Below are 22,248 nucleotides of genomic sequence, written 5' to 3'. Positions count from 1 at the left end.
TCAGTCACTCGGCCGATTACTTTTATTGTTGTCAGTGATGCGAGCTCTGCTAACCTTTTTGGATTGGATGCCTTTCAAGCTTTCGGGTTTTCTATCACTGACACCATACAGTTGGTCTCCGAAGACGTTCCCTATCAATCATTAGAATCTTTGATCTCTGACTTTCTGGATATCTTTGAGGAGGGCCTGGGGCATGTTTCAGACTTTGAAGCTCACTTAACGTTGAAGGCGTTGGCTCGCCCGCGTTTCCTACGCACGAGGCAGATCCCCTTGGCTCTCCGCCCTCAGGTAAAAGAAGAGCTCGACCGGCTGACAGCCCTAGTGGTCGTTCTTCCCATTTCTTCTAGTGAGTGGGCTTTGCCCCTCGTTATTGTCAGGAAACCCTCAGGAAAATTACGTCTTTGTGGCAATTTCAAGGCCACCATTAATTCCCAATTCGTGGTGGACACCTATCCTTTGCCTCGTACTAATGAATTGTTCTCCGCCGTAGCAGGAGGCCAATATTTTTCGAAAATCGATCTTTCGGAGGCTTATCATCAGATACCTCTTGATGAGGACCCCCAACGGCTGGCGGTTGTCAACACCGCGTTTGGCCTTTACCAATACCAGCGGTTGGCCTTCGGAATCTCCAGTGCCCCAGTGATATTCCAGCATTATCTTGAGCACGTCACGTCAACAATCCCTCATTGTATTAATTACCTGGACGACATAACTGTCACGGGTCGCAGCACGAAGGAACACTTGCACAACCTTCACACCCTCTTTCTCAAATTCAGGTCCGTGGGCTTGCGTTGCAACCTGCGTAAGTCAAACTTCTTCCAACCATCCATTGAGTATGTGGGCTACACAATCTCTCGGCACGGCATCCAGCCGCTAGGAAGTTTGGTCCAAGGTATCGTCGACCTTCCGCGGCTCGCTTCGCTCAAAGAGTTACAAGCTTTTTTAGGCAAGATTGCATATTACCACCGGTTCATTCCCAGGTCTTCCACCATCGCCCGCCCCCTGTACTGCCTTCTGCGCAAGGGTGTTCCTTTTGATTGGTCGCCTGCATGCGAGCGAGCGTTCACCTCGTTGAAAGGCCTCCTCACGTCAGCACCATGTTTGGCTACTTTTGACCCCCATAAGCCGTTGGTCCTGGCTACAAATGCTTCGCAGTATGGGGTAGGGGCGGTCCTGGCCCATCGCAACTGAGATGGTTTCTAGCAGCCACTGGCGTTTGCGTCTAAAACGTTTAGTCCCGCACAGGCCCATTACTCCCAGGTGGAAAAAGAGGCTTTGGCCATTGTCTACGCTGTTACCAAGTTTCACCCTTTCTTGTATGGCACGAAGTTTCAGTTAATCACTGACCGTAAGCCATTAATATCGTTATTTGGCCCCGCCTCTCAGATTCCGGATAGGGCAGCCCACAGACTACAGCGCTAGGCCTTGTTCCTCTCTAAGTACCATTATGACATTCATTTTCGCCCTACCGGACAGCATGCCAACGCAGACGCTCTTTCCCGTCTTCCGGTGGGCCCGGATCCTAAGTTCGATCGAGAGGAGATTATGTGTTTTCATTTGGATGTGGCGTCCCGCCAAGTGGTTGATGGCTTCCCGATCACTAGTTCTAGAGTCGCCATGGAAACAGCAGCTGACCCAGTTCTCCGGCAAGTGGTTCACCTCATTCAGCAGGGTGGTCATCCCGACCTCCAGGCCGGGCCTCGGACCCTCTTCGTAATTATTTTGTTCTACGAGACTGGCTCTCCATCTTGGAAGGAGTTCTCCTTCTGGCTACCGATGATACAGCTCCTCGCGTGGTTGTTCCTGCAAGTTTGCGATGGGAAGTCCTCACGTTATTACACGAGGGGCACTGGGGTGTTTCCCGCACTAAAACCTTGGCTCGCCGACATGTGTACTGGCCCAGTATTGACAGAGAAATTGAGCACTTGGTGGCCACCTGTTCCCAGTGTGCGAGCAGGCATCTCCCAGGTCAGCGTTCTCTTCCTGGTCGCCTGCAACCCAGGTGTGGGAACGTGTTCACATTGATTTTGCGGGCCCGTTTCTCAATGGCTTTTGGTTCATTGTCATTGATGCTTATTCCCGATTTCCATATGTGGTTCGCTGCTCCTCGACCACTTCAGAGGTTGTAATCCAGGCACTAGCAAAAATCTTTTCTGTGGAAGGTCTGCCAGTCACCCTGGTCTCAGACAATGGACCTCAGTTTGTCACAGACCTTCCAGGATTTTTGTAGGCGCTTTGGTATTCGGCATGTTTGCTCTCCCCCCTTTCATCCACAATCGAATGGGGAAGCCGAGCACATGGTGTGCACGTTTAAGACACAGATGAAAAAGTATGTGCACGAATTTCCTGTGGAGGCGGCGTTGACATTTTTCCTGACGGCATACCGGACCACCCCTATGGGAGAACGCAGCCCTGCAGAGCTCCTCCACGGGCGCCAACCTAGGACTCTGCTGCACCTCCTTTGGCCCGGTCCTCACCCGTCTTCGCAAAACGGAGTACCCGGCTTTCCACTGGGTATGTCGGTCTAGGCACGTGGTTTTGGTCGCAATCCACGTTGGATATCGGCGGTGGTCCTGTGCCGAAATGGCCGCCGGCTCTATACCTTGCAGATGGGGGATCGGGAGGTACGTCGTCACCAAAATCAGCTTCGTCCACGTTTGGGCCCCCACCCTCCGACCCCTCGGGCACCGGCTTCCCCATTGCTGGCACCTGTGTTGGTTTCTCAGGGGACGCTACCATGGATGGTATTGCACTGACCACTCAGCTACCAGGGGTGGACAGTGGGGATAGTCCAGCACTTCATCACAGACTGGCTTTTATTGTGAAAGCTTTTGAAACTTTACCTCTGAACTTTACCCTGAAATTTGTGTTAGTTAAAGTTAGTTTGATGATTTTTATTAATTTGGGATGAAGACTATATGACCTGAGAAATTTTAAAATTGTGGATCTCTGGAGACCGCCGTACACTTTTTTGAAATCTATGAAGAAATAAAGATCTGTTTATTTCTGTGTTTGTAATATTCCATTATTAGTTTCAGGTTGAGAATTTGATGTGGACAGCTTCTGCATGAATGAAATCTTCCTTAGCATTCTCCGAGTTGTGGTTCCAGAGTGTTTTTGATCTTGTTCTACATTGTATGTAAAAAAAATTATATATGTAATCTAGAAGTGTTATTTCTTCATAATTTTCTGGGTTGGTTTTATCTCCTTTTGTAAATAATAGGTGGATTTTTGCTGTGGTCCAATTTTCTGGAATTTTTCTTTGTGATTCACTTTTTGACTAGGTGTTAGTGAAGACTTATGATTACAGGTTTCCCTTCATTTTTTCAGATTTCTGCACAGGTTAGGTCATCATCACATGCCTTAAATTTTTTACTTCTTAGTGTGTATTCCGTTCAAAATCTGTTCAGTGCAAACAATAGATGATTGATAGTAGTCTGTGTAAAGTTACATAAATGCATTGTTAGAAGTATTCAATCATAAACTTCAGATGAATGACTAAATTTATTAATCATTTAGGATATGTACTCACCAATATAGCCAATGGACCATGGAAGCATTTGTTGTACAAAAGATGAACCTAACAGGTCCCAGTAGTTAAATTTTATAAACCAAGTGGGAAATGAGCCATCTAGACTTCGATGTCAAAAGTATGACAGATACTATTAAATAGTTTCTAGGAATACAATTTTCTTAAACAACAATTTCAGTAAACTTTAATGGGACTGTAGATGATTTTAACAAATCATAGAAATGACAGCTGATGGAGCCATCCACAATCTGAGTGCTGACCCTCGATGAGGAAGTCACTCTCAGTTAACTTTATGTTGAGGTCTTTGGGGAGGAAGCTGTGGGCGTCAAATCACAACTTGACAGCTGGAGGTACATTGCCAGCCATACAAGAGTCTTTGGAAGAAAAATTAGGGAGAACTTGGGAGGAATTGCTGTCCATTAAAGCTTCTTGATGTGTCCTTGCTGGCTTAAGACAGTTAACGGACACTGTCATATGTTTCTTGTTTAACAGTATATTAGAAGTATGATCATCCCTTTTGAGGGCCCAAGTACGGTGGTTCTGAAGCTAGTCATACTGTGTCATTGGGTAACATCACAAATTCACAACCTTTTAGTGCTTTGTGGAAGAAATCTATAGGTGCCGAGTGCAGAAGACAGGGAGGTATGCGGAGGTGAGTGATGTGTTGGTTAACCCGTGAGATCAAGTCAGGCATGTCAGGAAGCATAATTGAGCTCTTGAAGCACAAAATCTGCCAACAGGGATAGTGCTTCATTATACAGAATTTCTGCAAGTGGCATTCCAAGATTATGTTTGTGGGCCGTATGAACTCCCAGAAGCACCCACGATAATTCCTGTGTCCATAGTCTACTGCAGCACACAAGAGCTGCCTTTAAAGCGGGGTGCCACTGCTTGAAGAATCCATTGCTCTGTGGGTGATATGTTGCCATTCTGAATTGCCAAGAGACAACCTTATTGCACAGTTCAAGGAAGAGGGCGGTTTCGGAATTTCAAGCCCAATCCCCGTCAGTTGTGATCGACGTAGGACATATGAAGTGCAATAACTGTGTGTTAATAAAGGCTTTTGTGGTGGACTTATATCCTTAAGCAGTACAGCTTCTACTCATCAAGTGATGCAGTCAGTCATTGACAAGCTGTACCAATCCCTGTAGAGATGGGTAGTGGTTCTGTGAGATGGGCGTGCACATGTTGAAGGCACCGCACTTGCTGAAAGCGTCCTTTTGGAACTTTGAAGTGACCCAGAGCCATCTGAGCATGATATGAAATTTTGCTCTTTTGGCATGAAAGCAGCCATGAGTCCAAAGCTTGCAATCCTTCTTCACAATAGACAATACAAAATGGTATGTCACAAGTTGGGTAGTTGGATGTATGCTGGGTTATGTAATTGGTTGAAGATGACACAGCTGAATGTATGCAGAACAAGTAGGCCTCACAATTTTTGTGAAACATCACAGAGGATTTGACAGTCTTGCTTGGGATGGACCGAATTTTGATCTGTAGGTTCATAGAGAGATCACTGAGGAGAGCCTGTAACTGCTGAGCTTGCTGTTGTTTTTTGGCATACTGTTCATATTTTAAGTGAGATGATATGGCATTGTTGCAATAGAAGTAATCTGCCATGAAATTGTTTGCACCTTTCATATGACATACATCAGTAGTGAACTGTGCAACACAATCCAGATGCCGAAACTGTCAAGGGTAAGAATCATTTGGTGGGTTTTGGATGAAGTCATTTGGGATCACCAATGTTGTGTGTTCTGGCATAACAACAAGCACCGGCATAAACATCAAGAACGATGCAGCAGAAAGGCTGTGGGATGACGTCAGCCAATAGCACGCTGACTAGGATGTCACCACGACAGGAGTGGCATCTACACAAAAAGAATAAAAGCAATGTGCTGCCTAGCCGCAGCCCCACTAGTAGACCCACACAGTAGAAGATGTGCACTAGAAGAGCCGCAGTGATGTTAATGACAGCAGTGACTAATGAACTTGAGTGATTAGATTCCATGGAAATTGTATATATCAAAGGACATTGATTATTTGCATGTCACCAATTGCTTGCAATCCATCATGCAGAAACAAAAGTTAAGAATTGTCAATTCAATTACTGTAATAAACTCCATTATTATGAATTGCTTGTATACTGTCTAGTTACCTGAGAAAACTGCTTCCTAGGTTTTGTGGCGGCGTTCGTAGCGACAAACACTTCGCTGTAGAAACGGCTTACAAAGTCACCGCCACACTTTTAATAGCGGGCCGACCGGTCCGCTGGCACAGTGAACAGGAAGATGAAAACCCAAACACTCTGATTAAATAAAAGTCGGTACTTATCTTTATTAACGAAGATACAGAAACACAGTAGTGAACTCCGTGTCTACAGAAATCTGTCTAGTTCGAGTCGGAGCGGCTAGGTCAGTGTCGGCTGACGACAAACAACAACTCTGCTGCGATGAACACACAACTGACTAGCAAGTACACAAATCGGTGGCGAGTATACAACTGAGCGGCGAATACAGAACTGTCCTAGCGCTCGCGACTCCAGCGCTTAAGAAGCCAGAAGCCAGCGGTGGCGCGCGCAGACTTGCGGCGATTTCCTGTATCGCTGGCGCTGCTTATGCGGACGGCATCCGGACTTTGATGCTGCCAACCTTTTGGCGGCGGGCTCAGTTGGCATTACTGGCTAGGATATAACACTAGGCACCCTATGTGTCCGCCCCGATAGCTGAATGGTCAGTGTGATGGACTGCCATCTTCAGGGGCGCGGGTTTGATTCCCAGCTGAGTCGGGGATTTTCTCCGCTCAGGGACGGGGTATAGTGTCGTCTTCATCATCATTTCATCCCCATCTGGCGTGCAGGTTGCCCAGTGTGGCGTCGGATGTAAAGACCTGCACCAAGGCGGTAGGCCTGCCTCATAAAGGGCCTCCCAGCCAATGACGCCAATCGCTCATTTCCATTTTAGGCACCCTATAAAAGATGAGTGGGCAGGATACCACATTGGCAACAACTTATCAGAAGAAGTCAGTGCCCGGTGGCCACAGAATTTTTTTTTTTGTTTTGCTTACACCTTAATTCTTTCTTGTCTTTTCTTTGCAGGGGCGTTTACTTGCTTTAACAGACTATTTTGCTAATCAGTGTTTTCAGGTGGGCATTGCAGAAATTTTCATTGCTTTTGTACTTATTTTTCTTGCTTGTCTTGTCTGTTTCTTGCATTTGACTCTTCCAACATGCCCACCCTACCTATCCCACCCCTGATCAGGTGCCACAGCTGCAAGCATTTGATACAACACAGCTAATGCAGATTTTTCAGTTACAGATGCAGTAAATCTCTATCCTGCTCAGATTTTTCAGTTACAGATGCAGTAAATCTCTATCCTGCTCAACACAGTGCAGCAGCTACTGGCCAATGCTGCACACCAGATGGAACAAGCACCACCTACTACAGCTGCTATACCACCTTTTCGTCAGTTTTGTGAACAAGAAGAGGAATCACTTGAGTGGTTATAACAATTTGAAGCACACATACACACATACTTGCTCAGAATGTACCAGGTTCTGTGAAAAGCCATTATTTCTTATCCACAGGAGGAAGTGCAGTGTTCTGCCTTATAAACAAACTATTTCCTAATGTCACTCTGAGTGAACTTTCATACGAACAGCTTATCGATTCACTAACTAACTATTATGACCAACAAGTGAATGTGTTAGCAGCAAGGTATCAATTCTTTAAATGCATACAACAGTCAGAACAAACTTATCATGAGTGGGTAACAGATTTGTATTGTATGACAAGGAAATGCAAATTCAAATGTGCTTGTGGTGCTTTATATTCAGATGTTATGTTGAGTGATGCAATCGTGCACAATGTACCTGATGCCAAACTCAGAGAACAGATTCTGAAATAGTCTGATCCATTTTTTCAGCATGTATTATGATTCAGATGCCCTGTCAGCCAATAAATTTGAGCAACCAGCTATTTGTCAGGTTTTGAGTCCCTTGTTTGTGACTGGCCCATTCAGTGGCAGCTCGTACTTGCCACACTGAATAAACAACAATTCACGCCACGTAAGCAGTTTGCTAAACAGGTGACTACACAAGTGAACAGAATGAAGTTGTGCCCTCGGTGTTATTCACGGCACAAATGCCAAGAGTGCCCCTCCCGACAAGCTCAGTGTTACGCTTGTGGTAGGAAAGGACATTTACAATCCATATGTTTCCAGCAGAACAAACATAAGAATTCAGGCCACTCACAAAAAGCTATTCACAAGGCCCTTGTCATTAATGAAGTATATTCAAAGTCTGCAACAGAAATATGCAAAACTGGCATGCAATCAGTTTCTTCAGTGATACACCAGTCAGATAAACTTCTTGTTCATTTACTTCTTTGTGGGAAATGTGGGAAATTTCAGCTGGACGCGGGTGTCTCTTTCACATTGCTAAATCATCTCACATCTGAACTGTTAGGCACCCCACACCTGTCTAAAACTAGCACACAACTGATGGCTTATAATGGACAAGACATTCCCATTCTCAGAAAATGTATTTGCCTGCCATGTATCACTCACATATGGGACAGTGACTTTTACGGTGCTACAATCATGAGAGTGGGAGAACATATTTGGTCTTGATTCTTTTGATTTGTTTGCCTTTAACATTCAGGACAATGTGTTGACAGTGTCTGAATTCAATGCAAAAGAATTCCCTGAACTCTTTTCTGGAGGTTTGGGCAAGGCTAAAACTTTTGTTGTACATATTACTATAAAAAACAATGCTCAGCCAAAATTTTGCCAGGCCAGAGCTGTTCCCATTGCATTACAGGACAAAGTCACTGCTGAACTTAAAGAACTGCAAGACAGCAGAGCTATTGCTCTGATACAAGCTAGTCAATGGGCAAGTTGATTGGTTTTGCTCCCCAAACCTTCAGGTCACATTCGCCTCTGTGTTGACTTTAAGTCTACAGTCAACCCACAAACTGTGACTGATATTTATCCATTGTGATGCCCTGAGGATCTCATGGGTAGGTTAGGTGCTGGATGCTATTTTTCAAAAATTGATATGCGCGACGCATATCTTCAAATGCCGCCAATGAAGAGTCTCAAAAAGTGTGTGTAATGAATACTCATTTGGGCTTGTTTAAATATTTGCATTTGCCTTTTGGCAGTGCATCAGCACCCACCATTATCCAATGGAATTTGGAGCAGGTGACTGCTCAAGTACCAAACTGTTCAAACTATTTATACAATACTGTCATAGCAGGTCATACACCTGAAGAATATGTTGCAAATTTATGTGCTTTGTTTCGTGTGTTATCTGATGCAGGACTAAAGTATAGACTGGACAAGTGTGATTTTTTAAAACCTGAGTTGCAGTATCTTGGTTATGTCATAAACAGTCAAGGTGTACATCCTCTTCAGACACATTTGTTAGCCATACACGATTTGCCAGTTCCTCACAATGTCATAGAATTGCAGTCAGTCTTAGGGAAAATGAACTATTATATTCGGTTCATACGGAATGCTGCACAAATTGCAGCTCCATTGCATCACTTGCATCACAAGTATGTCCCCTTTATTTGGACAGATGAGTGCCAAGTAGCTTTTCAAAAACTTAAAGATGCATTGCTCAGTAACTGATGCTTAATTCACTTTGATCCTGACAGACCAGTTGCATTGCAAGTTGATGCTTCCTCTTAAGGAATCGCTGCAGTGCTTTTGCACAGAATTGGTGATAAAGACAGGCCTATTGCTTTCACATCAAAAGTGTTGTCCAAACCTCAGTGTAAATATTCATAAATTGAGAAAGAGGATTTGCTATTGTGTATGGTGTCACAAAATTTTACCACTATCTGTATGGCAGAAAATTCTACTTAGCAACGGATCACAAGGCTTTGCAGTCCTTGTTTTATATGCCAAAATTGGCTCCTGTACAAACTGCACAAAAATTGCAAAGATGGGCTTTGTTGTTATCTCAATACCAGTACAAAATTGTCCGACGACTAAACCTGGTAATGCGGATACACTTTCAGGTCTTCTGATTGGCCCTGATACAGACATTGACACTTCTGCTGCATCTTGTTGTCACATAGATGCTCAAGATTCTGAATTTCTTCAATCTTTCTCACTGAACTATAGGAAAATTGCACAGCCCAAGGAAGCTGGTTCAGATTTGAACATTTAGTGATCCTACAGCTACCACAGCACAGATAAGAGGGCTTGTGCAAACCGATTACTAGCAGTGGGACCACAGGCACGCACATCTCTAGCCCATCTTCCACTCACATCACAGCTCTAGAAATTAATTTGAATTGTATTTAGTATGGCTTATGGGAAATTACTTCAGTTTCCTCTGGAACACATGAGGGTTGTCAGTCGCCTTTTTCATATTCTGTTGGAGCTTACTGTAGATTCTTATTCTGGACTGAGTAACTCTTTTTTGTTCTATACTGAAAGTTATTGAGTCTTTGTTAATGCTTTGCTTTGCCCTGTGCCATGATTGTGATGTACACAAGGCCATGACATGAACGAAAAATACCAAACATTTATCAATAAAATCCTTACTTTACTCAGAAGCTGTGTCCCCTCCCCCAAAGAAACCGAGGTTGGACCAAAGACTACAAAGAAAGTCATGGATTACTCAGAGAAATAAGGTATCCTGTAAATCAAAAAGGAAACTGTACCTGTCAGTCATAAAGAACCCTGATGGTGGTGCTATAGTTCAGACTGAAAGTATTGAAAATAGTAGTACAGAGATCAAAGCAAGGCATTGTGAAAAAGATAGTCACTTTAGGTAATAAAATAAAAACAATACAGAATACTATGAAGGAGGAGAAACAAACATACAATAGGGCAATCAACCAACAGAGGTAAGGCATCCTGGAGCCTAACCAATAAACATTGTAAAACAACGTTCAAGATGCAAAGTTAACCAGTCAGCATTAGGCATGAAAGCAATCTAGTGGAGGATCCAAATGCAATATGTAATTTATTCAATAAATACTTTCTCTCTCCTTTCGACAAACCAGACCTGGTTATACATCTACAGACTGAGACATTAAATAATAGAAATAATATCACACATCGTACAGGGTTCGGAGTGGTGGAGGTGAGTCAACAGGAGACATTTAAGGCAATCTAAAAGCTAAAGAACAGACACTTATCTGGACAGGATAGTATCTCAAGTTGACATTAAAGAAATATGGCAATGTAATCATTGAACCCCTTAACTATCTTCTTAACTGTATTATTAGTGGAAATATATATCCAATTGCCTTAAAAATAGGTGTAATTCAGGCATTCCATAACTACTTGAAACTGTTGTCCTACCCCAATTGACACCATTCTTCTCAAGACACAAAATGCTTACCAAATCACAGCATGGATATAGGAAAGAGCTATGTATGGCCACCGTTGTCATCTGTTTCTTCCGTGAAGTATACAGTAATATAGAACTCAACATGCACACTGCTGAACATTTCTAGACCTGAGTGAAGCTTCTGATTCAGTACATCATGTGCTTCTCTTAAAAATGAGCAACTAAAATAAGTACAGTACAACTCACATTTAGCTGAAATTAGCTGACTAAATGTGTTTCAAACGTGAACATTAGACTACACTACAGGTCAGTCTGTTACCTCAACCTTTATTTCATATTCTCATTTGATGGCTTCGTCATCTCATGAAAAAAAAAAAAAAGAAAGAAAGAAAGAAATGCATACAATATCAACAATAAACAATTTCTAGTCACATTCCTGATGAATGAGGATCAATTCATGAGAAAATAGTATATGCAGGATAATTGTGGTGGAAGCAAACAGGTGTAAATACTTAGGTGTCTATCTGGACTTAAACCTTTAGTGGATCAACCACATTAATGCTCTGTGCAGTACAGTCAGCAATGGCCTGCAACTTCTCAGCAAGCTGTTCAAAATCATGACCTCCCACATCCTGAAAACTGTAATTATGGGACAATTTATCCCAATCTTAGTTACTGCACACAAACATAGGGTTTTGTTGTAGATTTACACCTTAACAGAGTATTACTGCTTCAGAAAAAGAGAGTTAAGTATCATACATGGACTGGGCTATAAAGATTCTTGCTATGAAGTTTTTATGCACCACAAGTGCTTCTCCATATATTCTTTGTACCTTTACAAATTTACAACTTTTTTGTCTACCAGAAAGCAGAAGTAATCAAATTTAGAGATATACATGACCACAACATCAGGTCCAAAGGTAACTACTTCAGCCAAAGAAGTAAAAAAATGACAGACTAGAGCCTTTACATTAATGGGTTGATATATGTTCCACATTGTTACGAAATGTCAGATTCATGATATACAGAACAAGTATTAATAATATTAGAGAAGGAAAGTTGCTACTCACCATATAGTGGAGATGCTGAGTCATGATAGGCACAACAAAAAGATTCACACAATCATAGCTTTCAGCCATTAAGGCCTTTGTCAGCACACACACACACACACACATACACACACACACACACACACACACACACACACACACACACAACTTGCACACACATCTGCAGTCTCACACAACTGAAACCATACTGCCAGCAGCAGCACCAGGCCTGACAAGCCTGACAAAGACCTTAATGGCCAAAAGCTATAACTGTGTGAATCTTTTTGTTGTGCCTATCGCGGCTCAGCATCTCTGTTATATGGTGAGTAGCAACTTTCCTCCTCTAATATTGTTACATTGCATCCTGGATTTTCCATTGTTTGAACAAGTATTAATGTAATATAATGTAATAAGCTGCTTAGGACCCTGAAATCTAGTATTTTAAAAAGTTCAAATCAAAACTAAAAAAAGAAATTAATGGAACAGTGCTTATAATCATTTAACAACTTGTAAAGCAGTAAAGATCAAGAGCCCACAAGTCCATTGCAACATATTGTATATGCAAGCTAGATATAATATTTTTCAAGTGTTTGTATAAATCAACAAGGTGATTTTGTAAAATGCAGAATGTACAGTATACAATAAACTAATGATTCTTGTTGTACTGATATGCGTAAAGATAGTAATGTATTCTGATAAGCATTATTGATCATTGTAAATACTAAATGTGATATTAATATCTGTATGTATTTGCAAAAGCCATTACACAAGTAGTAGCCAAAAAATGATGTCTCAAGTGATGCAGGCCTTTAGTGCATTAGCTGGACCAGATATGTTACCTGAACAGTCATTACACATACATTGGCTGTGAAAATTGCCTGTGAACATTTGCACAGCAATAGCCACTTATCAAGGTTTGTCACTACAAGAGGTAGTGGAGAAGGTAGGTGTTATAGTGAATAGCCTGTCAGAAGTGTCATTGTGCACTGCTGTTAGAAACAAGAGTAATAAGACTCAAGAAAGAGGCACTTAATTGCTGCAAGCCATCAAAGAGTCATGTGGAGATCATACAGAGCAGCCAATGCAAGAACAAGGGGAGAACAGTTGGAAGAACAAATAGCATACACAAATCTAAATTTATCAAAACAGCAGTGCAAGGTATGATGCCCTTTCAACCGTACTCCGAAGAAGCAGACTGTGTACCAGAAAGAAGTTAGATGCACATCTGAGATGGATACAGATCGGTGGTGCTGTTATCGTGGGCACTCTGACAAGCTGCACATCATCTTACTACACCCTGCAGTTACCCAAATGCTGTGGATGGATGTTAAAGAATGCCAATGTCTGCCACTAGCAGCTTGTGCATCCACAAAGAAAGTGCGAAGACAGCTAGCAAATGCAATGCAGACAGCAGGGCACAAGTCACAGACATCATTTGCACATGACTGCATCTCTGGCAAGAATTTTTTGGTGGATTCTGGCTCTGAGGTGAGCATCTATGTGAAATGGCTAAATGTCAGGCCTGTCACACCAACACAGCATAGACTCACAGCAGCATCGAACCCTACAGAGAACAGAGACAGATATTCAATTTGGGTCTTTCATTTGAATCTATAACACTAACGTATTTCACTCTTATAACCAAACGTTTAGTCCTGTCATAAGAAAAGCCCTTATTATGCTAACGCACTGTAAAACATGCTAATGTTGCCCTGCAAGAGGATTTCGAAGTTTGGCCGCATGTATGAGTCTAATGGACGAGGGTATCGGACTATAATTTTGAATTTGGTGAAATAACAGAAAAATGAAATGGGCTTTAATCTTGGGAATCAACAAAAGTGGTAAAATCATAAATGAATGAAAAAAAAGAATGGTTGCCAGTCCAATTAGGCACATTAATTTGGAAATATATATTTAAGAAAATTGGATATTAGTTACTGAAGTTATTTTTGTCGAGATTTCCCTTTGAATAGCAAACAGGATACAAACTGACACAGTGCACTCTGTACTGTGTGTAGCAGCACCTACTAACAGCACACACACCAGTAAATTATGGGGAAATGTCACTGCATGAAGTGCAGAACTAAATTTTGACATGAGGAGTTTCTGTCTTGACTGCCATGAAAAACACAAAGGTGTATAACATCATAAATACACTGTTTAAGCTCCTCTACAATTATCAGTTTTCCTTAGCAACAGTAATAGTTCAATTTTTTCCTAATAGGTGGAGAATATCATGGGAACCCATAAACTAGTATAGTTTCACTAGTCAACACTCTTTGATTATTACAGTAATAAAGACTAACTCAAAAAGCTAATCATTCACTTCACTTGGAGTAGTTCATAAATTACTTTACAAGACAATAAAATACAACACTGGGCTTAATTAACTTCAAAAAAGGAATTATTCATGATAGAAACCAAAACCACCCTATTTATGAAAATGAGCATGACTTCACTTCTTATATTACTATCGTAAATCTGTTCATAAAAGATTAGTATGTATTTGCCTTTTGATCACCTGTGAAGCAGGTATTCTAGACAATAATATTTACACAATCTTGCACTGTAATCCTACAAAACTGTATTTTATAATAAACTAAGCATACTTTAGCAAAAGCCTATCCAACTTCACTTTTGTGGTTTTAGCTTTGACTTTTACTACTCCTTTTACATTAGGCAAAAAATCACTTTTAAACACTTGAAGGCAAGAATTGTTCATTTAAATCAGGATACTCAGTTTTAGTGGCGCTTAGGTGAGGACCCTGCATAGATTCGTGATCAGGATTGAAAATACGGTTCCGGACATGAATTCAGGTTTTATACAGTTATTAGTGAAACAACACACAAATTAACTGGTCCATGTCCATATACATTACTTAACTGAATGTATGGAGTTTGTGAAGCAGTGGCGAAGATTGGTGGCAGGCAACATGGTGGCTAACAGTACTTGTGGCTCTTGATGTATGAATGCTCTATAAAATCTCTTCTTGGCATTGGATTTTCAACATATTAGTCATTCCATTATGCTGTGAATACTAAATAATACCCAGATCCACATCTGAGGCAAATCCTTTATAATGCAACTTCCAATTGCCTCTCTCAGCACTGTCAGAGTGTACCGTGCTACAGCTAGCCACATACTACATGCTGTTCACACAAAGGAACCGCTCAGTGCGACCGCCAAACCCACCTTTTACATTGTGCCAAGCCACTTCCATTGTGGAGGGACTTCCCTACAGCTTTTACATGTTACAAATACAATTTCCCTAAGCATGAACCAACTTTTAACAAACATTTTCTTTTTATGAACATACTCATATTACAATAATTTATCACTTCAACATGTTATTTTGCTTTTTTTCATCTATTCATTACAAAACTCTAATTTTCTTGCCATAGATCGAGGAGTTTAAACAACATAAAATACGCACTTCATAAAGTGAAGGTACACAATTACATAATATAAACCTACTTCTAATCGATACAACTGTTACAAGCCCACGTGGACATTCACAGTTGCAAATGTCACCGACCCCGTAATTCGTGCCAACTTTTTGTCACACTTTCACCTGTTTCCTGATCTAATCAATAGACAGTTAATTACAATGAATTGTGGTTCTGATCTGACAAATGTGTCAGGGTGCTGGTAGATGAAGAAGCATCCATCGACAGGGTAAAAACCAATCGACTACACTACACAATAGGATGTCCGGCAGATTGAAGGCTATTCAGTCATTGGAAACAGATACTACAGCATTTGTGGATTAACACTTCAGCCACTGTCGAGATGAGATGCAGACACTTTACGAGGCACCTCACCCATGCAATTCCGAGTCAGCCGGCTGCAGCTCATCCAGGAGACTGCCACCAGACAAACTCTTGGTGGCACAGCCTGGATCTGAAAGCTCCTGAAAGCAGGTACTCCAGACAGAGTGGATAGCCTGAGGGCATCTCCCTTACAAACAGTGAGAAAAAAATATGGATCATGACGATTATTCAGAAACCATAGAGCACTCAGTACTCAATACCTGACTGACACATAGTGCCAAACATAACACACTACAACAATGCTCAATTGTTTAGCATAGTTTACTGTGCAAAAGCCTATTTGCAAATTCCTGTAGCAGCAGAGGATATACTGAAAGCCACAATAACAATACATTTTGGGGTTTTCTAGTACAAATATATGCCCTTCCGGTTGAGGAATACTGCACAGACATGGCAGTGTTTTATGCAGGAGGTACTATGGCGTCTGCCATTTCTTTACTGTTACATGGACTATATTCTCACATTTTCACCAACAGCCGAACAACATGCATCCCATTTACAGCAGCTTTTTCAGTGTCTGTGTGAATTTGGCGTAATAGTTAATCCCAACAAGTGGAATTTGGCAAACAAGTAGTTCCCTTCTTAGGATATGTCATCTCTTTGGGCAGGCTGGCACAATTGAGACAGGTCAAGGCCCATACCAAAAACATTTAAGGGATTACATAGATTTTTAGGTACAGTGAACTTCTATCAATGACACCATCTGGTTTTTGCAAGGTAGCAGGAACTGCTCACCGTGTTGCTCGTGGATTTACCACTGTGGCCAGCAATTGGAAGTACCTGAGATGATGGCAAGCAAAGTCACATTTATCACCGTCGGGCAGTGTTCGGCATGAGCAGCACAGCTGGCTCATCCACAAATTAATGCTCCGTTGGACATCTGATGCAAGTAAAAATGCTGTAGGAGCTGCACTGCAAATGGCAACAGCTCATCTTTATTCACACAGGCTTAAGTCGCAGCAAAGGAAATGGAATGCCACTGTTCAGGAATTGTTGGCAATTCACGTGGCCGTTAATCAGTTTCAGTCATCAGTACATGAGATGTTTAAAGATCACAAACCACTAAGTAATTCTCCTGACATGCTGCAGATCACAGCTTGCCATGACAATACAGACTGGCAGAATTTACGGCACAATATAAGACTGATGTGCAGGCCATATCCAGCAAGGATAACTTTGTCACGGATTGTCTGTCACGAAACTGTGCTAGTTTGTGGGCAGTACCATGAGTGGAGACAGCAAAAATGCAGCAAGATAATACAGTACTAAATGACTTGTTTGCAAATGAACATGGAAATGGAAATGAGCGTTTGGCGTCATTGGCCGGGAGGCCCCTCGCGGGGCAGGTCCGGCCGCCTTGGCGCAGGTCTTATTACATTCGGCGCCACATAGGGCGACCTGCACGCCGGATGGGGATGAAATGATGATGAACACAACACAACACCCAGTCCCTGAGCGGAGAAAATCTCCGACCCAGCCGGGAATCGAACCCAGGCCCGGAGGACGGCAATCCGTCACGCTGACCACTCAGCTACTGGGGCGGACGCAAATGAACATGCTGCCCTATGACTATGACGGATTCCTGGTCCATGTGGTGACACAACCATTTGGTGAGATCCATTATGAGAAGTACAACAACCTTACGTCCTGCACAATTTAGATGTAGGGTTTTCCAAGCACTACATAATTCAGTTCACACAGGCATATATGCTATGGCAAAATTAGTGGCGAGCAAAGTGGTGTGGTCCAGAGTACAGAGGCACTGCAGAACTTGGGTACCCTCATGCCTCGGCTACTGATGTGGCAACATCAGTCCACATGTTTTTCCACTGGTTACACAGTTTCTAGCCCCCATCGTCAAATTCTCCCATACTTGGACATTTTGGGACTATTACCACATTTGGATCGCCATCATTATCTGGCTTCAGTCACAGATCAGTTCACAAAACGGCCAGAAGCCGTCCCTACACCAGGCATCTCAGCAGATATGATGGCAAAGGCATTTATGAGTGGACAGTTTTTGAGATGGATCACGTATGACAGTTTGAATCACAGTTTTATGTAGCAATCCTACAGCTGTGTGCTTGCAACCACCTGTGCACTACTGGCTATCACCCTAAGAGTAACAGAGTGGTGAAAGGCTGCATCTTCCTCTACACAGACGGAGTACTGCCACTCATATTGCTGGTCTGCACATGGAAATCAAGGAGGATTTAAATGCTGTGGGTGTGGGGCTCATAAGCCCATCAATAGTTCAGACCCAAACACCAGAAGTAACAGAGTTCATATGGCAGCTCAGCATATACACGAGATATTTGTGGACAAGCCCACCAGTCAGACACAGAGAAAGATGGATTTTCTTTCACAAGAATCTAAGTACTGTATCACATGTCTGGCTCCGAGACAATACAGCACACCCGCCATTATGGCAACCGTATACTAGGCCATGCAAGGTACATTCAAAGCACACAAACACCTTTAAAACTGACCAGAACAGTAGAAACTAAACAGTCTCTGTAGACCAGTTAAAGCTGGCACATTTTGGCATGGTGGAACTGGCACAATGTCAGTTCATGAACTTTCCACTGACACGAGACGATACATCAGCACCGAGTAATGTCCTCACTGGCTCAGCATTCGTTTGCTGAGTTCGGGCTTGGTGATCCCAAAGTTTCTGAGCTGGGGGCCTGTTAAGTGCCACCAGTCTCCTATCACTGTAGGCTCTGGGTGCGCGTTAGTGACCACCGTACAGTATGTCAATGGAACAGTGTATATCACATGGAACAGGGATCTTGGCTTGACAGTTAAAACCTGTGTAAAAAAAACCTCAGTCCTAAGGTGTGCTAAGCACTGATGTGATGCATGGTCATTGAAATGAAACAGATATTAGTGGGTAACCTCTGGGGAACGTGCTGCATCTCAGTTTATAAGGCTTACCTAGGCACACGGATCTCTGGCTAGGTGGACTTTTATTTCACTAGCTGCTTCTGGTACCGAAATGGATCCTTCAGAAGTTCCTTCTCCTCCCCATGGAAAGGGTGGGCTCCTGGTAGGTACCAACAGCCAATCAAACGAGAGGGCTTGGATAGCCAGTCCTCCAGTATATAGCGTTTGCTGATTGTCAGAATGTGTCTACCATAGTTAAAACGGAAGAGGTCAGCTTTCATAAATTTCCACCATTATACACTCCTGGAAATGGAAAAAAGAACACATTGACACCGGTGTGTCAGACCCACCATACTTGCTCCGGACACTGCGAGAGGGCTGTACAAGCAATGATCACACGCACGGCACAGCGGACACACCAGGAACCGCGGTGTTGGCCGTCGAATGGCGCTATCTGCACAGCATTTGTGCACCACCGCCGTCAGTGTCAGCCAGTTTGCCGTGGCATACGGAGCTCCATCGCAGTCTTTAACACTGGTAGCATGCCGCGACAGCGTGGACGTGAACCGTATGTGCAGTTGACGGACTTTGAGCGAGGGCGTATAGTGGGCATGCGGGAGGCCGGGTGGACGTACCGCCAAATTGCTCAACACGTGGGGCGTGAGGTCTCCACAGTACATCGATGTTGTCGCCAGTGGTCGGCGGAAGGTGCACGTGCCCGTCGACCTGGGACCGGACCGCAGCGACGCACGGATGCACGCCAAGACTGTAGGATCCTACACAGTGCTGTAGGGGACCGCACCGCCACTTCCCAGCAAATTAGGGACACTGTTGCTCCTGGGGTATCGGCGAGGACCATTCACAACCGTCTCCATGAAGCTGGGCTACGGTCCCGCACACCATTAGGCCGTCTTCCGCTCACGCCCCAACATCGTGCAGCCCGCCTCCAGTGGTGTCGCGACTGGCGTGAATGGAGGGACGAATGGAGACGTGTCGTCTTCAGCGATGAGAGTCGCTTCTGCCTTGGTGCCAATGATGGTCGTATGCGTGTTGGGCGCCGTGCAGGTGAGCGCCACAATCAGGACTGCATACGACCGAGGCACACAGGACCAACACCCGGCATCATGGTGTGGGGAGCGATCTCCTACACTGGCCGTACACCACTGGTGATCGTCGAGGGGACACTGAATAGTGCACGGTACATCCAAACCGTCATCGAACCCATCGTTCTACCATTCCTAGACCGGCAAGGGAACTTGCTGTTCCAACAGGACAATGCACGTCCGCATGTATCCCGTGCCACCCAACGTGCTCTAGAAGGTGTAAGTCAACTACCCTGGCCAGCAAGATCTCCGGATCTGTCCCCCATTGAGCATGTTTGGGACTGGATGAAGCGTCGTCTCACGCGGTCTGCACGTCCAGCATGAACGCTGGTCCAACTGAGGTGCCAGGTGGAAATGGCATGGCAAGCCGTTCCACAGGACTACATCCAGCATCTCTACGATCGTCTCCATGGGAGAATAGCAACCTGCATTGCTGCGAAAGGTGGATATACACTGTACTAGTGCCGACATTGTGCATGCTCTGTTGCCTGTGTCTATGTGCCTGTGGTTCTGTCAGTGTGATCATGTGATGTATCTGACCCCAGGAATGTGTCAATAAAGTTTCCCCTTCCTGGGACAATGAATTCACGGTGTTCTTATTTCAATTTCCAGGAGTGTATATACAGAAAGGTTTAGCGGGCATTGCAGGAACTTTAAAATCTGTCAAGTACTTATGAAATTGGATCCTGTTGGTCAAAATATCTAGTTCCCAATAAGAGAAGAATGTCCAGAAAACTCAGTGCCTCACGGAGTATGAAATTGAAATTGGGCTGCACAAAACCTTGACCTACAGCAAAGTGTTGTGACTTGCAGAGATCTAGTTGGCATTCTCTGAGAACAAGTGAAAGCTGAGTTGTCCTGGGAAGGCACTGTGAATATGCAAAACATTATGAAAAGGGTGGATGGTGATATTGACAAGACAGACTCTTTTATTCTTACATTTAACAGCACCAGTCTTCCACAGCATGTCAAGGCAGGTTCCCTTTATCTAAGTATATGGCATTATTTCCTAAACCCAATACGCTGTTTTAAAGGCATGCACTTTTAGCACATTACTCTTCATTGTAAGAGGGAAGCCGTTTGTGGTAAATGTTGTAAACTTGCCCATGACAGAGTTGGTTTTTCCTCTCCACCAAACTGTGTCAACTACTCTGGGGATCACTATGTCTGGGGCAGGGACTGCAGTGTCTTCCTTGAAGAATGGAAGATCCCGGAGATAAAAATGACAAAGGGAATTCTATATGGTGAAGCCGAAGCAATATACAAAGACATGCAGCACCAACATTTGCTGCCTCCTTTGCTTCTGTTGTCAAACAGTCTGTCCAAAAGACCACAGCTGCTACACAATCTGAGGTTGCTAGTGTCAGCACTAGTCCTGTGTTTGTCGATGTACTTCCACTGCTGCAATTACTTTGAAGTCTGCACTTCCCCCAGAACTTCTGAAAAGGCCATGGTTGCTGACATTGTAGAACTTCCTGCACTTCCAAATATCAAATCTTGTCCACTTTCCAGTGCTGCAACTACCACTTCTATGGTTGTGGCACTGAAGCCATATCAGGCAAAAAAATCAAAGTCAAAGGTGACGAATCACCCACTGATGAAGACGGGAAGTGCACAGTCCGACAATGCCTCTCTTGAATATTCTGCAGAATCAATGGACCATGATGTCAGAGTGGGGCAATCATCTAGCCCCAAGACCAATTGTGGACTCCCATCTCTGGCAGAAAATCAGGATGAAAGTGCTACCCTCAAGATAGATGGCTCCTATTCTACAGTGGAACATTAATTGGTTCAGAGCACATGTAGAGGAACTGAAAATCCTAGCACAGGAACACCCCCTGTGCTTTTGATTGCAGGAAACACACTTTAAAGCATCTGATGTCCTTGTACTATGGGGCCATATGCTCTACTGCAAGGATGACATAACTGCGGAAAGGGCTGAGTTTGTCCATAATGCACACCAGTCCTCTGTTTTTCCCCGGTCACTGATCTGCGAGCAGTTGCCATCAAAATTCATTTTTGTCAGAAGATCACTGTTTGCTCCCTGCATCTACCTCTGCAAGATGCAATAGACTCAGAGGCTCTCACAGATATGATGGAACAACTCCTCTGACCATTTTTCCTAGAGGGAGACTTCAATGCCCATCATGTTTGTTGGATTCTGGAGAGCCTCACGATTTCTCACTCGCTGTGCATCCTCAGCACAGGTATTCCCACCAATTTATGTGCTGCTACTGTGTCATTCTCAACCATTGACCTCCCTTTCTGATGTCCAACCGTCGTAAACTCTGTTCAGTGGGTCATTGACAACCTTAATTCCAGTAATCAATTCCCACAATGAATTCACCTACTGGATGGAGCATTACCTGAAGAGAAGCCACCAAAATGGATGATCAGCATGGCTAACTGATGCTGTTCAGCCAGCTGGCCGTGTTTGAACACAGTGACAGTGTACAGGAATAAGTAGATCACATTACACGAGTGATCCGTCATGCCGCTGACTTACCTATCCCAAAGTCCTCAGGTCATCTTAGG

The sequence above is a fragment of the Schistocerca cancellata genome, chromosome 12 (genome assembly GCF_023864275.1).
Source record: "Schistocerca cancellata isolate TAMUIC-IGC-003103 chromosome 12, iqSchCanc2.1, whole genome shotgun sequence".
NCBI classification, from domain to species: Eukaryota; Metazoa; Arthropoda; class Insecta; order Orthoptera; family Acrididae; genus Schistocerca; species Schistocerca cancellata.
Note: the sequence above shows the minus strand (reverse complement) of the source record.